Raw genomic sequence first — 20,277 nt, 5'->3', positions numbered from 1 at the left:
GTGCACATGTGTGCGTGTGAGCATGCACACACATGGGTACACATTCTTATGGATACCTTATGGTGCATGTGTGTGTGCTGGTACAAATGTGTGGGTGTCAGAGGACAATCTCAGGTATCAGTCCTCAGGAGCCATTCACCATTTTTTGTTTTGTGATAGGGTGTCTCACTGGCCCTGAGCTCACCAAATAGGTTAGGCTGGCAGGCAGTGATCCCCAGGAATCTGCCTGGCACTGTGCTCCAGCTCTAAGGTTGTAAGTGCGCACCCCCTTCCTAGCTTTTCATGCCAGTGCTCTAACTCGGGTCCTCATGCTGGTGGAGCAAGCACTTCACAGACTGAGCCTCCTCTCATCCTCCTTCTTGGCACCTCATTGTTTTGCTGGTCTTCTTATGGGCAATCTCGGGCCTCTTTCATCCTTAGATATGGAAAGGAGTACTGGGATTCAGCAGGGGGCAGACTGGGTCAAGTTCTGGCATCCTCAGAGAATGGAGAAGACAGAGTCTGACAGACCCCACCCGACTGGGATATCAAACTGGTTTGAAAGGGGTGTTCACATTGGAAGTCGACTTGCCTCATCTCACCATTTATGAGTTTTTTTTTTCCTTTCTCCCCACAGGATCCACACCCGAGTCCACTGATCACCCTAGAGACCCAGGTGAGTGCCTCCCGTGGTCTTTGCCAATTATCTCTACCTTGAGGTTCCATGACCAATGCTTTGTGGTAGTCTTCTGAGCCCTGTGGGACACAGAGGGGACAGACAGGCATATCACAATGCCCTCCTGCCTCATTTGCATGTGTGGTATGCACAGACAGATGCAAGCACACTGGCTGATTGTACATATGTGTGTGGAATTCTGCATACATTCACATACACACAGACAGGTCACTGAAGGCATCCCCTACCAGTGATTCCAAGCAGGTGACTGCAAAGGGAGAGTGGAGACAGGGGAATGTCTGGTCATAGGTGGTACTGTTCCACTGCTCTGTTCCTTTGTGGTTAGTGCAAAACGCCACTGGAAATGTTGGGAATCCTGCTAGAGTCACCAGTACTGCAAGGGAAATTGGGGGTCCTGTTGAGATTATTAGCTTTGTTAACAAAAAGAATTTAAGAATGGACTCAAATAGAAGCTTGGAAACAATTTTATTAGAGTTTATAAGAAAGCTCTCAGGTAGGCAAGCTGTGAAGCTTGGCAGCTGCCCTGAAGAGAGAAACAGAGAAGAGAAAGGGCCATGCCTTTTGGGTAAGCCAGCACAGAGGTCAGCCACATGATGGACAAGCAGCCACACAGTGGGGAAAAGCCTTCAGACCAAGAGTGGAAAAAACCCAGAGTACCAGAGATAGAGTGTTGGGGCTCTGGTTGGTACCTGAAAGAACAAGACAACAGAGAAGAAAGAGGGAAAGACATTGTTCTGAGTCTTGACTGATAAAGGCGGGCAGACCCAAAGGAACTGCTTGGTGGCTTGTAGGGATTGCATTAAGGGGCAGAAAATCTGTGAAGAAAAAAAGTACATTATCTCAGTAAAGGGTTAATTATTCCGCCTATCGCGTTAGTGTGGCTTAAGGTGAGTTGCCTTTCTGAAGGGTGGTTTCTTGACGAGGTAATTGGCCATCCCAACTGGATTAACTCTTAAGGGATCAGACAATAGCATGTCTCTACTGAGAGATAGATGCCAGTCTTTTGGCTGGCAGACAACAGCTTTCCCTTAATCGGCCTTCAATGACACTGTAATAGCAAGACCCAGCTCCCAGGGCAGGAAGTTACACTTACATCTGCTTGGGAACATTCTGAATGATCTAGATAGCAATGGTATTTCTGTGTGGGACAGATGACCCATGGGTTCAGAGAAGGAAGATACGGCCTGCCCCTTATGTCTTCTTTGTGGGTACCTATGAGACCCAGGTAGAATACAATTCTATGTCTTCTAGCCTTGTGGCATTGGTGAGGCTGTCTACCCTCCAAGTCATTCCTTTTCCATCTAAAACATGCCACCTGGGAGAGTCCTAGTGAGAGCCTCAGGAAGTAATCAGAACACCAGAGGTTCATGGGGCACTTGTGTATACTCTTATACCAAAGCACTGCAGCCTTTCCTACCGGCATTGAAAGTGATGTGTCTCTGAATGGATGGCCTCCTTAGCTCTATGGCTTGGTTAGACAGGAAAGAGAAAAGGAAGACAGGCTGGACCCCCTTTGGAGCCCCAGAGAGAGCACTTTCCAGGTGTCAGACACATTAAAACATATTGAACATTTCATGGATAAGTAACAGCCTTTTGGGGGATTTCTGCAGCATGCTGGCAAATACCACCTGCCTTCCCCTGCCTTCCCCCAGCCCTGGATCCTGGCCACTCATCAGTATCTCTGCTTGAGTCTTCCCAAGGAGTGAGAGGAGAGTCACAAACCCACCTAGCCTCAAGGTGGCCTAACTACTAAGAAGCCCATAAACTACAGGGAAATGGATTCTCAGGGTTTCTCTGTGCTTGTCTGTCCTCCTGTCCCACGGTGCGTACCACTATAACTGCCCTAGGGAGGAGCAGGCCCCAGGGATGGCAGAACAGAACAGATGGGACCTCTCTGAGGAGGAGAAGGATTCTGAGTCCTCTCTTCCACTTTTGCTCATTCTTTGCACAGCCCTTTAGAGTATACCTAGAGACAATCCACTCATTGTCTCTATGAGGGAATCTTACCTGTCAAATTAAGTTACCTAACAGTTTGTTTTTTCCTTAATGAAATTCACTCGACTCTAAAAACCATATTAAGCTAGTGGGTCTCAATCTGGGCATAATTTTAAGGCTCAAAGGATATTTGCGAAGGTCATGAAGACACGTAGGGTTGTCTTATACAGGGGGACCAGTTCATCCTGTAGTGACTGGGTTGGAGCTCATTAATACATAAGCAGCCAGTACATTACAAGCTTCAGGCCAGTGAGAGGTTCTGTCTTAAAACAAAGCAAAACAAAACAAAAAACAGCACCTGGGGAATAGTATCCAACAGTATCTGAGGTTGACCCATGGCTTCCACATGGGAAATAATTATTTCCCACAATGGCAAAGAGCCTATCCAAGGTTCCAGTAGGATCAAAGTTTAAAGACATTGCATCATCAGTAGTATTAGTAAAAGCACAACATTGAAGAGCTATGCCTGTGTGTATGTAGGTGTGTATATGTATCTACACAATGCACATCTCTATACATATATTTGCATCATATTGAGTAAATTCTAAATTACAAAAATAAAGTTATAGCACTCACTCCTTTGGGTATCCTCCAAAACCATTTCTGTGAATTCCCAGATGTTATTTGTCCCACTTTGGGAAGTATCTGCCTCCCTGTCTACCCTGGGTCATAAGATAACTCCCAGGGTAGGCTGTGAGGCGGACTGTGGAGTGATAACTCTCCTCTCCTTGCTCAACCCTTTCCCAGAAATTGTTCTTTTCAGGAAAGCTGTGGACAAGCATTCCATGTCCAGAGCACCAGAAGCCAACTCTTCTCCCCTGCACTTGACCACCCCATGTCCTTTGCTCTGGACATCCAGTCAGCTCTTCAGAACCTCCATGGGAAGAATGGCGGGTGCCCCATAGCTTTGGAAAGCATGTTATGAGAGGGCAATGCCCCTACACAGTGACCACTGTTAAGGTTCTGTGAGCTCCAGGGTGGTGGCGCAAAACACACTTTTGACATCAATACCACACACCTTTAGGGAAGGGTTCCATAGTCTTCAGCAATTCCCCCATCAGTCTCACCCGATTCATGGTCTTTGGGGTGTGAGAGGAGCTGTAGGGTATTGTCTTTATGACTTCAGATTTTTTGTGTTAGAGAGACATTGTAGTGGGTGGGAAGATATTTATCAGTGGGTAAAGGGCTTTCTCTAGAACCCACATCAGGAAAATAAATCTGGACATTGCAGGGCTCCTCTAATTCCAGAACTTGAAAGGCAGAGACAGGTGGGTCCCTGGGGCTCACTGGGCAGACAACATATACTACTTGATGAGCTAGAGGCCAATCTGAGACTCTCAGGTTGACCACTGGCTTCTACACACACACACACACACACACACACACACACACACACACACACACAGAGCATTAGAACACAAATAAAGTGTGAATGTTTTTTTGTAACTTGCCCCAAATCCATATGTGATTTGGTACTAGGCCTTAGCCCATCACAGAATATACAATGAGATTCTGCCCAGCTGCCCTCCATGCAGTAAGTCAGATAAAAAGGCTAAGCTAGATTTTCTGGTTAAAAAAAAAAAAAAAGTAATGTCCTAAATGTTACCTATGTACCATGAGCAAGATGATAGGTGTGGAGGACTTGGAAGAGCTCACCCTGCAGAGGCAGCATTCATATGAATTTTGAGCCCTGGCCAGGTTCCCTCTTCCTCCCATAATGCCCTTTCTGCTCCCTATGGGATTGCCTGCTGTGTCTTAGAGTCAAGATCCCAGGTGTATGTTGGATATCACCATGAGCCTTGTCCTTACGTCACACATACAATATGGCTTTGCTGACAGTCCAGGTTGAACAGGATCCCAGGCCACCAATATACCCACTTACTTCCTACAGCTCACTCTCCCTGATAATAATTACAGGAGTCTTTCACATGTGGCCTGGTATATCTGCCTTCACATAGTTATGTGGAGCTGGGGAGATGTATCAGTTGAACTCTGAGGGTCTTCTTATGCCCTCTGCCATCAGCATGGTGGAACTTTGCACCTGCTGGCAGCAATAGGATTCTCTGCTTAATAGATTAATATCATGAAGGAGTGAGTAATGTCCAAGTCTCTGGTGTCAGACCTCTCTGTAGCACATGGCTCCTGTGGATGTTTCAAGTAAGCTCTGCTTGGCAGTAATGACCACTAATCTGCTCTCTGGCTGGAAGTACCTGAGAACCAGATGACTTAGAAATGAAAAATCTGAAAGGACTTTAAATTTGGTTGGTGGCTTGGAATCATTATTGTCAATCATATTACCACTCACACTATTATTAGATTCAGTTTCCAGATGAGGCACTTAAGGGTCTTAAAAGTCAGATAACTTACCCAAGGTCCCACAAAAGAGATACAGCAGTAATTGTGTGTCAGGCTCAGGGTCATATGACATCAGAATATTTTCTTGCAGTCTCTGTTTTATTAGGGTAGAGAATACAATTGCTGTGATCAGTAGAAAGATTTACTAATGCTTAGACTAAGCCAGACATACCAGTTCTGATGTTTATAAACCACTATCTATGGATGTACTTAGATGAGGGTGGATGGATGAATATATGGATACATAGATGACAGCCAAACATTGATGATATATAGCAGGCAGGTAGATAGTGTCTTACTGTAGCTAGAGTTTTGTCCACAGACAGGACAAATCTGTCACCCGCCAGTCCCACAGCCGCTCAGACCCAACCAAGTAAACACAGAGACTTATATTGCTTACAAACTGTATGACTGTCAGGCTTCTTGCTAACTGTTCTTATAGCTTAAATTAATCCATTTCCATAAATCTATACCTTGCCATGTGGCTCATGGCTTACCGGCATCTTCACATGCTGCTTGTCATGGCGGCGGCTGGCAGCGTCTCTCTGACCCAGCTCTCCACTTCCCAGAATTCTCCTCTCTCCTTTTCCCGCCTATACTTCCTGCCTGGCCACTGGCCAATCAGTGTTTTATTTATACAGAACAATATCCACAGCATTTTACTTACTATTCTATACTGCAAATAGACACTGTGACTAAAGCAACATATAAAACAGAGGCTGTCAACCTTCTTCATGCTGCTACCCATTAATAAGAGTTCCTTACATTGTGGTGACCCCCAACTATAAAATTATTTTGTTGCTATTTTATAACTGTATTTTTGTTACTGTTATGAACTGTTATGTAAATAGTTGATATATAGGATATCTGAGACCCTAATGGGGGCACAGCCCACAGGTTGAGAACCACTGCAAGTCTAACCCAAACTTATCTGATAGTGGGAGTTATGGGTTGAGAACCACTGTTACAGAAGAAAGAGTATATTTGGGCCATCATGGAGTGGAGCATGGCCACAGACAGGCAGGCATAATGCTAGATTAGTAGCTGAGAGCTTACTTGTTGATTCAGAAGCCTGAGGTAACAGTCACACCAGGAATGACATAGACTTTTGAAACCTAAAAGCCTGCCCTCAGTGATAGAGCTCTTCCAACAAGGCCACACCTCCTAATCCTTTCCAAACAGTTCCACCTACTGGGGACTAAGTATTCAAATACATGAGCCTATGGATGCTATTCTCATTCAAACCACCACAGATAGACAGACAGAGAGACAGACAGATGCATAGGTAGACAGACAGAAGATATATGCATAGATGGCTAGATGGATGGATAGATAGACAGAGGGAATTCTTTGCACAGGTATCCACAGCTGTACTTCTATACGTAGGTAGAGGTGATGATGGAGAGACATGTGGCTTGGATGGTTGTAGACAAATAGATGTATAGATAGATAATGACAAATAGATGCATGGATGGGTGCATACATAGACAGATAGATAGAGGGACTGCTGTACTCAAAGAGTATTTTTATTCTTTTATTTTTGTCACACAGGCTGCCATAAGGCCTGTGGGTAAAAGGCTTAAGCTACAGACACAATCAAAAAAATTCATTTCAGAACAACAAAAAATAGACTGTCTCCCTGAACATCAATAATGTTGTGATAAATCTGAATGCTTTATTTGATTCTTTTTCATTGATCCTCAAGGGGGACTATCATTTCTGAACCTTCTCCAATTGTCATGGCCTCTTGTCATTTAATTTCGCCTGCTCCACATGCTGACTCCTACCCCCAAGGCCCCTCTGTTGATTAGTAAATGGTTCCTGCTCCAATGCAGATACACCTGGGGAGTTGTCTTGAAGGAGCTCTTTTGTAAAGATCTGTCAATCTGGGTATTTCTGAGGTTGGCTCACTTGGAAGGGAACAGAACTTCATTTGCATGGAGATCTCTCAGGGCCTTGGAGATCAAGGGCAGCAGGAGGGAAGTCACTGACTGTTCAGTTTTCAAATCTAACCAGGTGCTTGAATTCCTTTGATCAGCTAAGTGGGGGCATGGAGGGAGGGAGTGACAGTCACATTATTTAAAGATGTTACTAAGGCCAGGAGGATTACAAACAAAGCCAGGGAATGTGAAAGGGAATGAAAGCTTAAAAATTATACTGTGTAATCCATTCATCTTGGCTTATTCAATAAATAGCTCTGAGGCCATGCAGAGGCCAGCCTTGTGTGAGACATCAAGGATGTGACAGTAAGCGAGGCAGAAGGCTTCTGCCTGGAGCATCATGTTGGGAGAATCAGATGAGAAATGTGCAAGCGTATGATCATGCCCTTAACATCGGTAGCCATAGTCAAGGGAATGAGCCACTTGTGCATATATGAGAGTAGGTGGGCAAGAGGGATTTGCTCAGCAAAGTCTCTCTGGGGAGGTGAGAGTTTTTGATTTTGTTTTTACTGATACAGAGGAGAGAGTCTCATTATATAACCCAGGTTGGCTTTGACCTCGTAAGCCTCCGGCCTCAGCCCTCCAATGTTGGGCTAATTACACTCCATGGGAGGTGTGTTTTGAGCTTGGAGCTGACACAGTCAAGAGTTAACCTTGCTAAGAGATGGCAGTAATCACATTCCAAAGCTTTTGCATAATCTGTCTGGGTGCCTATAACAATAATGCCACTTTTCCTTAGGATCAATTAAACCATGTGAGCTGCTTCAAACTCCTTCAGTGCTTTGTGTCATCATAATGTCAAGACGGATAAGGAATTGCCTTATCAAGCCAGAATGAAGGAAGATAAATGAGAGGGAAAGAGAAGGGACCTAAATTCCCAGCCATCCGGTCACTGATCACAAGACTGTCCAGTGGGAGGGAGCTTGAAGGCCTGAGTGTATTGTGCTCATGTGGGGACCGATGTTGGGAATCTCGAGGATGGCTGCCATTAGCTAAGTTATGGACTGCTGTGCAAATGAACTTGAGCTTCCTCATAAAGCCAGTAGTTTTCAACTAAGGTGATGCTGGCCAGCAGAGGACATTTGGCTATGACTAGAGACATGTTTACTGTCAAAACTCAGAGACAGAGGGTGCTCTTGACATCTTGTGGGTATAGGTTGGGGATCTGCTAGCCATTCCACAATGTGTAGGACAATCCCCCTCCTTCCAAAAGTTTTCCAGCTTCAAATATCAATAGTGTCAAGGTTGAGAAAGCATGGTGTGTGCTTGTTTGCTTCTCAACAGCTTATTTCACAAAGATACTTCAGCCCGGCAAGGCTGGCTTCTTGGGTATTATTGTTTATGCTCAAAGGTCACTAACTTCAATTAATGTAAGATTTTAGCCAGCCTGCAGGTTCTTACCATGGCATATTCATCCCCCTCTGCATTGGCATTGACCTTGGCTATAAACATAATAAACCCTTCCCCCCAGTATTCATAACCATGTGTTCAGTGTACACAAAGGGCACATCTCGTTTGGATAATTATGATTGTGGAAGGAAAACTCACCAGGAGAGATAATTTCCTTCAAGATTTATGGCTCATTAATATAGAGAATATTCAGGTTTTTGTTTTTGTTTTTAAGAAATTGCAATTGGGAATATATCTCAGTGGTAACACATTTGCCTAGCAGGTGTCGGGCCTTGGGCTCCATCAATAGCACGGCAAAAGTCAAACAAAAACATAATAAAAGTTCAGCTACTTGGCTGGGGTTCAGAGAGGGCTTGGTCAAGGCTTTTGGACGACTGGAGCAGGTCTCCTGGTTTCTAGGCTTGGTTCCTCTTTCTGGGCCGAGCCTCTTTTGTATAAACTTCTTTCTCTGGAAGCTTTCCTGCCACCACTGGGATTAAAGCAATTGCCGTCTGTTCTCCTCTCTTCCAGCTCTGGGCTTCGATTAACCTTTTCCTCCATAGAGAGTGCTTTTTGAAGTAATCAGGAGCTTCTGAATGGCCCTTACCTGAGTCTCCAGCCCATTAATTCTTATGATGCCCAGCATCTGTTGAGAATGGCAGAGACCAAATTGCCTGCCCATCTTCTGCCTCCTGTGGGGAGCAGGGCCTCTTGAGGGGAGAGCAGACCAGTCTGGGACAGCAGAGCCCTTTACTGTCATCATCCTGCTGGCTCTGATTTGTGGGTCTTTAATTAACTTTGGTGGGGCTGGACCATTGCCTAGGCAGAAAACGGGACTGTATGCAGGGAAGATCTGTGGTCCCATGGCCAAGGATCCTTTCTAGTCCCTGTGACTCAGAGTGACTGCCGTGAAGCACCATTCCACAAATAGCCAGCCAGTTCTCCAAAGCCCAACCACATACATCTGCACAGTCACAGGACATAGATGGTATTGTCATCGTCCTTCTTCAGTCTCCAAGCCAAGGCCTTGGGGGCTTGAGTTCATCCCTTAACTCACCATACACACAGTCATTGTTTTTATTGGCAATGGCGGTTGTATTCGTCACTTTTACATCACTATGACATAAGTACCTGACAGTAGCAGCTCTTGAGAGGAAAATCTCCTTCAAGCTCATCCTTTCAGAGGCCTCAGTCCATCGAGGCAAGGAAGATGGAGTGAGCCTCATGGCCCTAGAGTATTATATGTAGCAGAGGTTGTTCATATCCTGGTAGACCAGAAGGCAGAGGGAGAGTCCAGAGCCAACAGCAGTTCAAAGGCCTGCTCTTAGTGACCTACTTTGGCCAGCTGGGCCTCTCCCCCTGAAAACTCCACAGTCTCCCTAAATAGCACCACAAGATGGGGACCAAACTGGCAAAATATAAACCTGTGGAGTACATTTCAGATGCACCAGCCATAACAACACTACTCATTAACTATGACTGTGTGGACATGAGAACTAGTTTGCATGTGTACTTAGCAAGCTAGTACTTTCAGTGAGTTTATACTAAGCCATTATATAGTATAGCAATAACCAGTGAGTATGTTTACTTTGAGATGAGACCTGTACATTCTGTATAGTTAGCAACCTAATATTGTTAGCTAGTATTTACTAAGCCCTCATTCAGAAGGTTAGAAAGTTGTTACCATGGACTCCATCACTCACATTTTGTCACTGTCCTGTATGGAAAGTGTCTCTGTCTCTCCCCTATCATGGATGAGAAACTGAGGTATGAAGAGTCTCCATTATTTGCCCAAAATGAAACAGGATTTGAACTTAGCATCTTAGTTTGAGTTTGTCTGGAGATAAAGCCCATGAGACGGGAATGAATTTTAATCCTATTTTGCAGATGAACCAACTAAAGCCCAAAGTCACACCCAGTGCTAGGACAGGAACCACAGCCAGGTGACAGATGAAGGAAGCCCTATTGTCCTTGCTACCATGTTGCTAAGATACTGCAACAAAGCAAAGATGCAGATTTTGTAGAGATAGTCATTAATGTAGTGTGGGTTCCATACAGTGGAGATACAGATGGGGTAGATACTGACTGGTATAAAGTAGGCTGTGGATTAGGTATAGATCATACGTGCTTATGGAAATAGACTAAGTCAGGTATAGATATGTGCATAGTCTGAGTATAGATTGGTGTAGATATCTGGTAGGAAGAGTAGAGATTTTCTTCCAGCAGACAGTGTCTGCCCTCAGAGAGCCCCATGCACTTGGAGCACTGGGGTGGAAGCCCAGGCGACTGCCAGCTCAGGGACAAGACATCATCGCCACGTTTGCACTGACTCAGAAGCATCAGGAGGCCACACTGACATCTGGCATAGTTATGTATACCATCATGTGCCAAGGTCTATGAGACTTGGGCTGTCCGCTCCATGGAGTTTTCAAGCAGAGCTGTATGAATTTGAGAACTCAAGAGAGTGTTTCAGTACTAGAATGTTAAAGCTGGGTTTGTAGGTTCTGGTTGCCAGAATAATTCACCCATGAAAACACCTTTCATATAAATTAACAGCAGGAGGGCAGTCAGGTGCACAGAGATATAAACATTCCTAGATGGGTCAGAGAGGGCCTGAATGAAGCCGCTTACTGTTTATCGTCACTGCAGGTTTTTTACGCCAAGGACTTTGCTAAGCACTGTGTGTATGTAGCCTTTTCTAATCATGCCCACAGTCCTCTGGTGGGGGGGGGGATAGACATTGGAGGCTGAGTTCTGGCCTGAGATGCAAGAGCTCTGGAGTGGCAGAGCAGCCTCAAACCAGCCTCCCTCCCAGTCAGTCTTATCATAACTCACCCTTTGAGTGAGAAAACTATGGCCCAGGGTGGCTGGATAACTCTCCCGGTCACTCTGCAACCCAGCTAGACATGTCAATCTAGACTTACCCAGAGGCCCTCTGGCTGCCAGGGACAGTCAGATGAGAAACGTGAGTCCTTAAAACAAGAAGGTGGGCCCTGGTAGAGGGCTGGCAGTCCTGCTCTGGCATCTTCACTTGACTGTCTCCATGTTGGACATCTGAGAGATGAAGTGTGGCCCCTCTTCATCTTCATTCCACCCACTGTCCACCTCCCTCCCCTCCCCCAGAGGCTGACCTTGGTGCTTGTCATCAGTAAAGACTGGCTAAGACTGGCTAAGAGAGGCAGCAGGCAGGCAGGCAAAGCAGTGTGGTAAATGTCCATGTGTGGCTCTGCCCCTGTGGAGCTCTGCCACCTGCGGACATCCATCACATAGCCACGGCTCCTCTGTCCTTCCTCTCCAGCTCCAGGGTGGTGCCACCTGCCAGGTCTAGCCTGCCTCGGAGCATCCTCCTTGACGGTTTTCTTTGTAAAATCTCATTGTAAATTTCTCCTGTGGTCCCTGGTACTCTGGGAAAGCAGTGTCGTTTTTTTTTTTTTTTTTTTTTTTTTTTTTTTTTTTTTTTGGGGGGGGGGCACTCCTTTGATGACCCAGTGCTGCTGCTAGGGGAACTCTCCAGGCTGAGTCACCATCATCTAAGGCTGTGTTTTGACATAGGAAGGGGTCTTTATGTGGAAAGAGGATCCCTGAAGAGAAGAAGGGGGCAGGCAGGGCTCTGAGGGCAAGAGGCTGGGTTGTGGAATGATTTTATAGAGAGGATGGTGGCTATCGTCTTGGGACCATCTTCCCCTAAAACAGAGCCAAACAACAAACAGGATAAGCACTTGTGTTAATATCTGAGGACTCAAGCATGTGAGAAGTGATGCCTGGGACATAGGACAATAGCTCCGCATCCTGCCACTGTCTCACATCCTTCTGTCTGCCCTAATCCCAGTGCTTCTCATTCCAGGAGAGACTAAGGCCTCTCAGGTCTGGGTAAGATCTAAGCATTCAGGTTCTTCCTTTGGATCCAGACAGATGGACACAAGGGAAGGAGGCCATTTCTTCTAGCAAGCAAAGACCATGAAAACTATTCTTTTCCTGTTTTCTGTCACACTTCAGGAAACGTTAACTGCCCTGGCACTCGTCTGATTTCATAGAAGTGGCACCACCTCTCTCTGTGGCCTTGAGAGCTCTTGGGAGGGTCCCAGCCATTTTTCTGGCACATAGCAGCCCTTCCTGTGGCTGTAATCTTTCGGAAAAGGAATATTTTATTAATTATGACCCCAATTCTGTTTTCTGAGAGGCATAGTAGCTCTTGTTTTGCCATTAGTGGGTGAGGGCAGAGGCTGAAAAGGGGGGAACTGAAATGAATCGCTAGTCTATGTGACGCATGGGTGGGGCTGAGGAACATTCCCAGAGCCTGCTCGATGCTGGAAGAAAGAACCTCAGATGCTCTAAAGGGCTCTGAGACGCTGGCTGGCAGGATCCAGGTACTGCCCCAAATACCAACAGGCACCAGTGATGGGTCAGGAGGCACCTTCTCATGTCATGGCCATTGTTCAAAGTGATTCTCCAGGCCTCCTCTGACTGCATATGGGTTCTGTCTGTCCTTAGGCCATGTGGAGGGGAGGTAGTGGTGGTGGATGAATCACAATGAGTCTCTACATACCCCTTTGTGTACAGTCCCCACTGGGCTCCCTGCTGCCCTCTGTCACCTCATCTGGTAGAATGTGTCCAGACCTAGTCAGGCAATGGACCAGGTCACAACTACTCACCTTCATGAGATGGCTGCTACTAAGACCCAGCTCAGCAATTCGCAGGTGGAGGCTGGACCAACATGGTCCATTTAACTTATTTAAATGAACTATTTATTGAGTTTTGACAAAGGGCCTCATGTAGTTCAGGCTAGCCTAGAACTCAATAAATAGCCAGAGGTAACCCTGAGTGTCTGGTCCTTCTGCCTTCACCTGGATGCTGGGGCTTTAGACGTGCCCCATCATTCCAGAGTTTAGCCAGCACGAAGGACAGAACACAGAACTTTGTGCCTATGGGGCAAGCACTCTACCAGGTGACCTGCTCTTAACCCCACTTTTCTGCTCTTTTGCCTGCAGCTGCACTGTGCACTTGGGCTCCAGGTCCGCCCTGATTCCCCCTTGTCTCATCCATGGCTGCTCAACCGTGATCCCCTGACATTGTAGAAAGGTTCATTCTCCACTGCCCTCTGCACTGTAAGACATTCAGCAGCATCCCGGCTTACCCACTAACTGGAGTGACACACCCTTACAGTCTGGCCGTTAAGAATGCCTTCAGACTTAGCCACATGTTCCTGAGGGACAGATCATCCCTGGCTGAGCACTACCTGCCAAAACAAGGAGTGTGTGAAAAGACTAAAATCCATGACTCTATTGGTTCTATGCTGGCGAAGCCACTGGTCAGGCGGCCAGTTTTGGCTCCTAAATGACCTCATATAAACCTTGTTCTAGACACATCACCAAGTGTCTCCCTTCACTGCACTGATTTGCCAAGCAAAATGCTTCTACTGTTCTGTACATTTATAAAATAGCAAGACGTGGTCACAGGTCTTTATACCCACAGTGAAGGGCTCCAGCTTGGGGAAGTGGGACCTCCCAGTCCAGGTATCTATTCCATAGGAGGTGCCAAGTTAAACCCCAAACACAACACAAGGCTGCATCCCTGAAGACAACAGCGATGACATTGACTGGGTTTTCAGATCTGTTTGGCTAGGCAGTCTCAGGAGGGTGTGGGCTCCCCCTGACACTGCCAGAAATAGTTTGTGGCTTTGGGGCCTAACACTAGGATGTGTTCAGACCTCACTGGCATCAATCCCTGGATTTGCTGAAAGAAGCCTGTGTATAGGGCATCAGCTTAGGACAACGGGCCACTGTAGGTCCTGGCAGCCTCTGGGTGTTCCTCCCAGGGTGTTTTCTGAGGGTAGCTGTGTTGGCTGCAAATGTGGTTTGTTTTTATTTTCTATTTTTGCAAATACTCCTTTGGGGACTTGTGGGTCCTTTCTTAATTTGGATTTCATGGTTGCAGTCATCGGTACTATACTGTGTGGCTATATCATTATCACACTCTTCATGCATTGGATATTTATTGAGAGTCTACTGTGCCCAAGACACTGTTTTCAGAGTCTGGAGTCAAAGCAGTGAATTGACACTGCTTTTCCGAGCTCACACACGGAAGGACAGTTAATGAGAATTGTGGGTACGTCAGATAGGACAAGTACTATGGAAAGTAAGTCAGGCAGAAGGCTGTGGACGAGTTAGCTGAGTTCGAAAAAGGGTCCCCCTTTGATGTGACAGGACAGTTCCACATAGCAACATTTGAACAGAGAGAAAAGTAGATGAGCTCATTACATGGCCGCATGAATGGGGGCAATTGGTGCAGAGTCCTGAGGTAGGGTATTTTCTTTTGTTTTTTCATGACAGGGTTTGTCCATGTAGTTTTGGTGCCTGTCCTGGATCTCACTCTGTAGACCAGACTGGCCTCGAACTCACAGAGATCCACCTGGCTCTGCCTCCTGAGTGCTGGGATTAAAGGTGTGCTCACTTACACAACTTAAGTAAAGCATAGCTCTCTGAACAGATGAAGATAGGTTTCTTCTGTATCCCAGAAACTAATCAATATTTATATGTATAATCCAGCTATTATTTGGCTTAAAAGGGCTTATTGGGAAATGTTATCATTTATATTATTTTCTACAGAGAAAATATTTTGCTGTTTAAAAAAAAAGAAAGTTTGTACCACCACCGCCCGGCAGTAGGGTACTCTTGGTGTAGAGAAGCTAGAGCAGAGAGAGGTTTAGGTCAGTAGGATGATGTTGAATTTAGAAATGAGTTTGCTTCCACTCTACACTGGGAAGCCCTGGAATTGGTGGCTCCTTGCTGCAAATGATCTGTAGTGGTCAAGAATGGAGGCTGTGGCAAGAGCCACAGGGATGCCATAGTGGTTTGGACCAGTGTTAACAGAAGCCAAGAGAGTTGTTGCATTGTCCGTATGATCTGAGAGTAGAACCGGCTGGATGGTGTAGGGTAGCAATGCAAGTGCCTGGTAAAACAAGACAAAATAAAACCATATGGAAGCATATCGAGGGAAGTGAAATCCGCAGGCCCTTGCTCCATTCCTCAGGTCACTGCTGTTCATGACTATCATCAGTCCTTTGGTGCATGTGCATCTGTGAGGTGTGTGTGTGTGTGTGTGTGTGTGTGTGTGTGTGTGTGTGTGTGTGTGTGTTTGGCGATAGGCATTTGTTTGTTTCACGAAATAGAATCTAATGAGCCATATTGTATAATGACATGTACTTCCTGTCTCTCAATCCTCATCTCATATCCACCCATATTAATCTTCCTGATTATTAGATTTCTATTTTGTCCAACCCTGTTTCTAGCACCTGGCTTAGTATCTGTTACACAGAAACTGCTGGATAAATAGTAGTTGAATATGTGAGCTGTCCCTTTGCTGGTGAGTTGATTTCCTGTTGTTAGATATGTAAGTGGCTCTTTTTCATTTTCCTGTTTTCTACACAGCTGTTAGTCATTCTTACATCCGTAGCGTAAGTGACCAGATTTCACCAGCCCAGAGGGCACGTGTTTTAAATGATGTTAAGGGAAACTGACTTGTCCTGCATGAGGCTCCCTCAGATCTGTGAGTACTTAAGTGATTTCCTGTTTTCTATTTCAAAAGCACGGGCAATTGTTAATGTGTGCTTTTATTGACAAATACTAGGGTAAGGGATTGAAGCGTTCACCAAAACAGGTATTTGCTGGTTCCTTGTTTCCTTTCCAGTGTTCCAAGTCCCTCTTGGAGTCTCTGCCCCCTTGAAGCAATGGAAGCAAGTAATAGCCCTGAGACTGTTTGAGCACTTAACTATGTGCAGGCCACCATGCTAAGTTCCTCACAGGGGTAAACTCACTCAATCTCTTTACTAAGAAGGTTCCAGAAACCCCTGTGAGATAGTGTGGCTGTCATCCAGCTTGTAAAGAAAAAGAAGACAACTGAGGAGAGAGAGCTAAGTAAGTCACCCAAGGTCACAATGAGAGCAAGCTTTGGTTCTCAGCAGAACTCAGCCACCAAGGCACAGTGGGTAGATTTAGTAGTAGCTGGGACTGTCCTTTGAGGCTCGACCACTCTGTGATATTTTAGAAGCAAGAAATCAATGAATTCTTTGGGGAGTGAATGGTCTGAGCACAGGCTCAGGGCTATGCCTGGCTCATGGCCCAGCCTGTGGTATGGCAGCTGGAGACAAAGCTCTATGCTAGGCCTCTGGAAGACAAAGCCACAGGCATGTGAAAAGGCATGCCCAAGGCCACATAAGAAAATAATGCCACCTATCCACAATGAGTTACATTCTCCCTTGACCAAGCACCCAAATGAACTGCTGAGCCAAGCCAACGATTTGACTATAGAGGTGGTGACAGAATACTGAATTGAATGAGACAAAAGGTATATGGTTAGTGAGTAGACAGATGGAGAACAGAATAAATGATAAAGCAATGGATGGATAGATGAATGGTGGGTGGATGGATAGTGGGAGATATGGATGTTGGATGGTAGATAGCTGAATTATAAAGTAATGGATGGATGGATGGATGGATGGATAGTGAATGGATAGGTATTATTGTAAATAATGGATGAATAGAAGACTGTGTGGAAGGAAGGATCACAGAGTGATATATAGATACTTAGATGATAGATTGGGTAATGGATTGCTAGATGACAGACATGATAGATGGTAGATAGATAGATAGATAGATAGATAGATAGATAGATAGATAGATGATATGCAGAAAGATGATAAACACATGATGACTATGTAGATACATAGATAGACTCCCCCCTCAGCTAGGTAGCTAGACCACCTCAGTTCACTCTTTGGAAATCCATAGCATGCACCAATCAGTGCTTTAGTTACTAGGATTAAGATATGCAGGAAACCTGTACTTCATCACCAGTGAGCCCATAGTCTAGAGCAGGTTATTGCTCCCTCTGTTCTCTCAAGGATCCCTTTGGCATCTGCAGGAACCTATGTCACCTCATGTCTAAATATGCATAGTAAGACAAAGGAAAACACGTGTACTGAATACAGCTCCAGAATATACGCAAAGCCAGCGGTCTGCAGGTGCTCCTGTGCTTGCTTGCGTTTTAGCCTTGCTCGCTAACTAGATTTGGCAGCGGATGTATTAACTACTGTCAGTTAGAGGAGTGAGAGGAGGAAACAGTAACCCGAGACATCTGCTATCAGGTAGTGTGACATGAACATGTTGGCAGCTTGATCAGAGGTCTCGGGTACTGGCAATACCTTTGCAGTTACATTTATAAGTGAAGGACCCGATGCATCTTAATCAGAATTAGCAAAAATAATTGCCTGTTTAAGTACAAGTTCAATGACCCCTACGTTTTCTCTACATAAACTCCTAAGACCACAGCTGCCTGGACAGTTCCTGGGGCTGGATAGGGAGACATATTAGTGCAAATGTGACAGGGAAGTCCCCCACAGAGAGGCTGTGTGCAGGGCCATATGCATTGAGCTTTCTCCATCACTTCCTTTTTTTTTTTTTAAAAAAAAAAATAGTATTATTGTTATTATTATTATTGGTATTGAGGTGTGTGCCAGAGCACATGTGTGGAGGTCAAAGGACAACCCAGTAAGATTGGTTCTCTTCTTCCACCTTTATGTGGATTGCAATTGTCAGTCTCAAGTTGTCAGGCTTCTGTCATTGGGCAGCAAGCTCTTTTATCCCCTGAGCCATCTCACTATCCCCTAGTTTTCTTCTCTGTTTATAGCTGAATCTTTATGAGATATGTGGACTTTTCCCATGTGGAGAATGGAACCTGGCCCCTTTGAGCAGGCAAGAAAAATGCTCAGTCACTCAGCTAGCTATTGTCCAGCCTATGGAAAGAGCCCGTTGATGTTTCTGTCTTCGGACTCTTATCCATTTTGTGATAGTATCTAACACCCCCAACCTAACACCCATGGGCCAGCTCCCTAGGGAAGCAGCTGTTTATAATGTCTTCCAAAGGGTGAGTGAGAATCAGGCCCGGATCAGAGCATATCCTTCCATATAGACAAAGCTGTTCCCGAGAAAGCAGAGGTAGAATGTGAGCATGAACAGGAAATTACAAGAGATAATAACAGCTAGGAAGCACAGGGCAAGGATCGGGGGTTATCCGGTGAAGTGGTCAATGCAGGAGGGAAAGGCCCAGGTACTAAAGACCCTATCAAGAAAGCCCAGATCCTCCTATAGGTGATATGGAGCCACTGAAGGTGTCTGAATAGAATTGCTCACTAGGAGATCAATTTGAGGTCCTCTGCTGCTGTGTGGGAATGTGTTGTAGAGGTGAGTTTAGAGGTGGAAGGGACCTAAAGAGGACATTCAGAAGAGCTATAATGATGGGTGAAAGGGATGCTGAAAAAAGGAGAGGAAGGGACATATTGAAGGGGCATTAAAACAGAATGTAGGTAGAGTGCTTGCCAATCATGCATGAAGCTCTGGGTTTAATCTCCTGCACTGGATAAAACCACATGGAGTGGTTCTTGCCTGAAAGCCAAAATGTTGGAGCAAAGGGACAAAGAGATCAGAAATTCAAAGCTGCCCTTGTCTACATAGTGAGTTCAAGGCCAGCCTGGGCAATATTATCTCAGAGAGAGGTGGGTAGAAGTAGATAGGATAAGCAAGAATTTTGACATTTGCAGTACTAGTGCAGGGAAATCTGAGTTAGGAAATAGGTCAATAGTGGACAGGTCCAGAGTGAGGAAGGAAGGGTCCTTGGAGACATGAGTCTTTGTGATGTGCTGGGAGGTTGTCAAGAACACGTGGGTCTAGAGGGTCAGACCTTGGCCTACCCCTTCTCTCTCTCTCTCTCTCTCTCTCTCTCTCTCTCTCTCTCTCTCTCTCTCTCTCTCTCTCTCTCTCTGGCAGGCAATGATTGACCTTGACCCAAGGATCTCATGATCGCATATGTGCTAAGAGAGAGGTCCTGTGGAAGCTCTTCTCTCTGCCTCCCTAGAAGACAAAGTTGGATGGGGGCAGAGGGTGGTGCATCTCTGGACTTGACAATGCAGAATCTCGCACCTAAGAACTCCAGCAAAAGTGTTCCTTGTTCAGTTCATGGAGGTCCATGTCACAAGCCACTGACTTCTCTTGGCTGTGAATACAAGCAAAACTAGTCAGACTCACCTGCTCTTCAAAGGAAAACCTGCTTTTTTTTTTTTTTTTTTTTTGAGGGGGAGAGGCATTTGTGAGCCCTTATGGGACTGAATATTAATTTTTATCCCAGCTGCAATGCATTACACATGACCTTATAAAACTCCATAATGGCTGTTCCTGGATAACACAAATGCAGAGTACACTCCTTTCACTCCCTAAGTGATTGTTAACAAATTTGTCACTCAGTTTTCCTGTTGGGAAAGTTGCAAGGCCTGTCATCTATACACATGCACATGCTTTCTGAGCTGGCCTGACACTGTCAAGGTCTCAGACCAACGCTGCCCATAATGCGGAGACCTAACAGGGGAGTGTGGGGGCTGTTGACTTCTCTGGGTCAGCGTTCCCGATGGAATCCACAGGGGCTAACACCGTCCTGATCCTTTACAAGGTCTATGTATCTCTCTGATGTACTATGGTAACCCAGAGAGACAAGTGTGTGTGTGTGCACATGTGCATGTATGTGTGTGTGTGTGCATGTGTGTGTGTATGCATGTGTGTATGTGTGTGTGTATGTGTGTGTGCATGCACGTGTGAGCGGGCACATACACACACGCATGGGTTGTCCCATGGCCTTCACATGTGAGTATATGAACACACACCACACACACATGCACACACCAAGCAAGCCCTGGGGCTATATCACCAGTACCCCTTGATTGCCTTTGGCCACTGATCATCCCTTTTCCCTCTCTGTTAATCTCCCCTCGACACTGGACACCCACTCATAATGCACAACTATCCAGGAAATTTGATTGTTGTATTTTTCCTACTGGAAAAAATGGAGTCAGACAACAAAACTGGAAACTTCTGGTGA

General features: G+C 45.6%; 1 protein-coding gene across 1 annotated transcript in view; it reads left to right on the top strand.

Annotated features, from left to right (window-relative positions):
• Xylt1 (xylosyltransferase 1) overlaps positions 1–20,277 on the top strand; it is a 296,511-nt gene that overhangs the window by 91,250 nt on the left and 184,984 nt on the right. Inside the window, exon 2 of the mRNA XM_028867781.2 lies at positions 617–655. The gene's annotated coding sequence lies outside the window, so the exon portion shown is untranslated. The remainder of the gene's footprint in view (positions 1–616; positions 656–20,277) is intronic.

Source organism: Peromyscus leucopus, chromosome 1 (assembly GCF_004664715.2).
Source record: "Peromyscus leucopus breed LL Stock chromosome 1, UCI_PerLeu_2.1, whole genome shotgun sequence".
NCBI classification, from domain to species: Eukaryota; Metazoa; Chordata; class Mammalia; order Rodentia; family Cricetidae; genus Peromyscus; species Peromyscus leucopus.
Note: the sequence above shows the minus strand (reverse complement) of the source record. Positions and strands in the feature narration are given on the sequence as shown.